This window comes from Morone saxatilis, unplaced genomic scaffold (assembly GCF_004916995.1).
Source record: "Morone saxatilis isolate NCDOM2014 unplaced genomic scaffold, NCSU_SB_2.0 Contig7, whole genome shotgun sequence".
NCBI classification, from domain to species: Eukaryota; Metazoa; Chordata; class Actinopteri; family Moronidae; genus Morone; species Morone saxatilis.
In genome coordinates this window covers 4,588,234-4,593,969 of record NW_023340246.1, presented here as the reverse complement: position 1 = coordinate 4,593,969, position 5,736 = coordinate 4,588,234, and positions in this window count along the sequence as shown.

Genomic DNA, 5,736 nt, shown 5'->3' with positions numbered 1-5,736 from the left:
TTCCTGTCTGTCTCCTGTAACCTTTTCACAATCTTCTTCCTTTCTCTTCCCTCTTGTTTCCTTCATCTCCTTTTTAGACTTTCCTCCCTCAGTTTATCCCTGTCTCTACTCTCACATGGCATGGACAGGAGTCTTTCTGAGTTGTTTTTACCATATCCACTGACCCCTCCCTCACTGTGTCTTCCTCCCTCTTTGGCTCCCTCCATAACATTCGTAAGCAGAACTCAGCCGCTCTTGCTGGCAGTAGTCCCTCGTGCCTCCTCGATAGTCACGCTCTGATGCCTCGGTTGATTGCATAAGAACATGGTGTCAAACGGCCACTCAGTCATCGCCAGTAGAAAGGGGTGGGGAAACACCAACACCACTGCCCACGACAAAACAGTGTGTTTGAGGGGAGCATGTTTGAGCATTGCTGGGACGGTTTCCAGTGCTGATTCAAGTTTTGATGCAGGTTCTTAAATGGTTTACACCAGTTTGCTTGTACAAATAAAGAACATTTCTGTGTGGCATAGTCACCTTCTAATTAATACAAAATCCTTCCCAGCATCAAATGGCAGGCAGACCAGAATAGCTGGTGAGCATAGTGGAGCATTTAGTAGTTAAAGAGTTAGTGGAGACCAAAACTGAGCTAAAAGAGATTGAATATAAGACCTACATTCAATAGGTGGACAGAAACACAACCAGTAATGAACGCTAATGTCTCTTCATGACTGCTAAATGTGTAAATAGGTATAGGTGTGAATAGTATAAGTTATATCAACTTTATAAGGTGATAATACTGTTTGTGAGTATTATGACAGACCTGATTGTGAGCAGTGTCATGTAGGAACTATTTTCTTTTTACGTATCACCACGCAGAAGGAAGCCCGCATCTATTCAGAGGAGAGGCTCGTACTCATGATTGCACAGGATGTAAACATTAATGGTGTCCTCCTCGGCGAAGTTGTCAGATAGCTCACCCGGCACCACTGAGATAGCTAACATTCAGCTACGGTTGACAGGTGTATAGCAGCAAGTATCATGCCAAAATGCATGTTGATGTATGTGCACATAGTTGTACATTAGTAAGGGAAATATGCATGTAAATAGTACTAGTATTACAATGAGGGCTTTTTCTGATAATGCTGAGCCTTAAATTAGTATTTTCTTCACTATCTTTCTTCACAGCTCCTTATCTGTATTTCTTTGTATCTGTCTTATTGAGTTGGTCATAAGTTTACTGATGCTGACTTGATGTGCCCAGTCTGAAGTGAGAAATGGGAAGTGATGGGGGAAAAATAGGCCACAATACCCCCCTGGTAAAAGCAACCATCAGCATTTTAGAATCAAAGTTTATAAACCCGAACCTTATGGGATCCAGCCATGAATTCATTTTTGTAGCTTAAGATCAGAATCATTATTACCATTTATCATCAGAATCGGAATTATTTGCTCTTTTTTTTGTTTGAGGCGGAACATAAGCTTGGCTTTGTCGCAGGTACATTCAGACAAGACTTGAATATTCAAGCACAGAGCTGAGCTCTGGGGCGAACACTGGCTCTTTTTCAATTTTAGAACGAGCCACAAATGCTCGTCTACCTACCACACACACACCGTCCACACCGCCCCCGTTAATGTCTGACACTAATCTGATGACAAAGCCTAGGATGTAGGTGCACAATAGCTTTAGAAAATGCTGTGGGTTTAGGTGTTTAGTCCGCTATTCTCTCATTAATGATTTCTATAATTCTCTTTGTCTCACAAATGCACTCACACACACTAATCAGTCTGTACGCCCATGGCTGCTGCTGCTATGTTTTCTGACATGTCTCCACACAACAATTCCACTGTGGATCTCTGGCCAATTGGGACACAAAAGGAGACGTTGCTGCCATCAATAACCCTGGAATCCTTTGCAGAGCGCAACCCAGGGCTACTGAGATGCAGTTTTTCAAAAAGAAAAAGAGAGAGAGAAAAGAAAGTCAAAAATGCACATATATGAAAGCAGCATCAAACCACTATCAGTGCAAACTGAGGTCTGGAGACAGCAGCTCTGATAATGATTCAGTGAGCTGCAAATAAAACAGGCAGAAAGGAGGAGACAGAGACAGAGAGGAGTGGAAGGGGGTTATGATCAAGTTAATTAGATTAAAATGCTCAGAAAGATCCAACAAGTGCTCTGAAAGTCCAGAGAGCCTGGCAGATCTGAGAACGGCTGTTTACTGTTGGCTGTCAAGATGTATGTGTGTCTGTGTGTGTGACTGTACAGCACGCTCACAGAACAGAAGCCAATTAGCGTGACAACACTGCGAGCCACATGGGTGTTGCAGAGCACTTAGGCGCTGGCTGCTTTTAGGGCAGGTGATTTTAGCCCAAGACCCCTCAAATAGTTGTGAGCTTGACGCTACGTGGTGAAGTGGTGTTTTTCCTAAATATTTGGCGGACAGGCTGCAGATGGGGTCAGACTGGAGGGTCTCAAAGTCAGCAAACGGGCAACTGTGCAGCCTGGACAAAGCAGGGGGGCCTCCATCTCTGCATCTATAGCTATTCATTGGCCCTGTATACTCAGTTGTGGTGTCCTTGTGGTACTTTTTACAAATCTGAAACACTTGAAAGTGAAAACAATCAGGAGCAGTTTAGTCGAGTGTCACCAGACCAGAAAAAAATGGAAGAGAAGGAGGCGGATTTAATTCATTTTGTCCTCTCCGTTCAACTTGCAGAACCCAGTGTTTCCACGACCAGGGCTAACGGAGGGCTGACATTTGGACGCTCCGCAGTGCGAAGAGGTTGTGAGGAAGCCGCAACGACACTTCAATGCACCTGGTCCGCTGGGCGACAAAAAGCCTCGTCATCAAACAGCGGTGGTGACATTTAGAATCCGTGTATACTCACATCTGTCCTGGCAGCTTTTAGATTTTGACCCACAAAAATGGAAATGTTGACATATCACTTACCGTTATCCCTGCCTCTGTTTTAAACCAAAGTGTTTGAAAGGATCTGAAATTGACAGAGGATCAAAACAATTAAAGAGCTTGAACACAGCAGTTTAGGCTCATATATCAAATACAGTTCTTAATGTCCTTTTTAGACAAGTGTATTGTTGGACAGCCAGAGTAATCCAAAATCCATGCTGCCATTAGCCACAGCGCTGCGGCATCCTGCCAAGCACGTACATCGGGAGATTAAAGAGAAAGCTCTGCACAACACCCAGGGCAAACATGAAGGGAGCACTAACATGGCGATTGTTTTTGTATTTGTTTCCACCTTCAGGGGCCTAAATGTTAATATCAGTGTATGTATTGTTTGACACTCTGCATCTGAAGCCCCCCTCTTGGAAACGGCAGCCAAATGCCTCATGTCACCCTATTAAGCTCATTTTCAATCCCTGCCCTGGGAGTAAATTAGAGCAGACAACAAACAAGGTCAGGCGTCCTTGCTCTGAGCCACTACTGGGCCTCACTGGCCACCGTTGGCTCCAACAAGCCTTTGATTTCTCGATTCCCTTTTTAATCTACCTACCAATAGCCCAGTTGCAGGCATTAAAGTTGCATGTGGGTAACAATTACTTTTTGACAGGTTGTCAAATATTTATTCATAGTTTGGGAACGAGACTCAACAATCAACTGTCTTTCTTGGCTCTGATTGGTTGTTTTCATTCAAACCCGGTGGATTCTTGCAGATGCTATTAGAAGCAGTAGGTGCAGTCATACAGTGTGAGCTTAATGTGCTTTGCACGCAACAAATATGACAAAAAGTTATTTTTATAAAATGTACCTGCTGCAGCTTTAAATCACTGTAAATAATTGTGCATTTTGCTGTATCACTCCTCAAACTGCCTTAAGAGACAGCATAAAAATCAATGTAAGCCACCTAGTTGTGCACCCACCCACTTCTCAGCATCATTAACATGGTCTTCAGGGGATTATGGGACTCCATATCATTTTGGTCATGTCGCAATAAAGGAGACGTCATACTGTACAGGATAACATTTAACATATATTTGCCGTTTTACACTTGAATGACGATGTCTGCATGTAGCTTATGTGAAGGAGGGATTCAATGTTTTTTACGTTATCCTACAGCTAATATGATACGGCATAAAGCACTTGTAATCCTATAACACAGTGAGTGACTGCGAGCAAACTCCACCCACACATACTGCGCTGTGTTCATAAATCATCAAGTATAATATATAGAGCAGGATGAGTATGAGAGGGGAGAACTTTAAGTGAAGCAGAGTAGGACATTTTGAGATAAAAATACCAGTAAAACTTTTAAAGAATGTACAAACTGTAGATCATATAGATTGATTAGCTGTTGTGCATTATCCATTGAAGCACAGATTATGTGCATTATATGAGTATGTGCATTATATTAAATTCAGTTGATGTGTGTGCAGATACAGCCAGAGCCAGATGAGGCAGCAGTGTGCTAAGCTACTGCCACCCAGAGGATGCATTGAGAGAACCCTTTCTATTTACAAGGCAGACTTGAACCAAATGATCAGTGTGATATTTGCATGAATAATTGACCTTAAACATGACTTCTTTGTTTGACTTGTTTAAATATACAATATTTTACAGACTGAATGTATCAATGCAGTATTTATTGCATGGATGTCAAAAGGGGACGAGCTGTAAGGATACATATATAAATTCATAATTTCAGTGGCAGCGGAAAATGAAGGTTACTTCAGTTTTCTGTCTCTTTATCTGTTCCTCTTTGGTTGTAGTTTTGTTTTGGCTCTGCTGTAAGAGCAGTTTAGCTTGAATAAAATTATTGTAAAAAGGGACATTTTCTTGCTGTTACAGAGAACTTGGCATAAATATGTTGCATTATGCATCTGTGTCACATTTTATAGTTTATGATTTAATCATTCATTTTAATAAGTCGCAAATTATATTTTATTGTACTTTTAACCATATATCACAAACAAAAAGCAAATGCATGGATGGAAGAAAATAATTACGTTTACTTCCTTTTCTGTAAGTGAGAGCCAATCTCACTGGGTAAATTATTACAGATGTATGTGCGGACAAGCATTGTTTAAATACAAAACGGAAAAAACCAACATGGGATCTTGGATTCAGACATTTAAGGGGCAGTGTGTAGGGACATGGCTTGGGAACCGGAGGGTCGCCAGTTCAGGTCAAGTCCCACAGACCATAAATATGGAGTGTGGACTGGTAGCTGACGAGGTGCCAGTTTCACCTCCTGGCACATGCCGAGGTGCCCTTGAGCAAGGCAACCAACCCCGAAACCTGCTCATGGGGCGCTGGTAATGCGGCAGGCCCCATCACTCCACCATCCCTCCCCTTTGCATGTCACATGTGCATGAAGTGTGCATTTCAGCCTGTGTGTGTGTGTATAAAAAAAAGAGTGAAAAAAACTATTTCCCCCTAGGGGATCAATAAAGTATATCTTCTTCTTCTTCTAACTTAAAGTTCCCCTCCAGACATGTATTAAGACATACAGTATAGTCTCCTTGGAACAATAATGCATGTATGATATGTTTTTCTGCAAAAAACCCTACAATTTTCACCTTAAGAATTCTACTCCTTCTACCTCATTACAAATTCCAGAATCTATGAATATGCTAATTTTTATTATTATTATTCATTTCTAAAGTTTTCCTGCTGGACACAAGATGTCTCCTTCTTCCATGTCAAGTCCATTCTCAGTGGATGTGCACTTGCGAATTCAAGTTTCTACATCACACTTTACAAGTTGCATACTGGACCACGACTGATTTCCAAA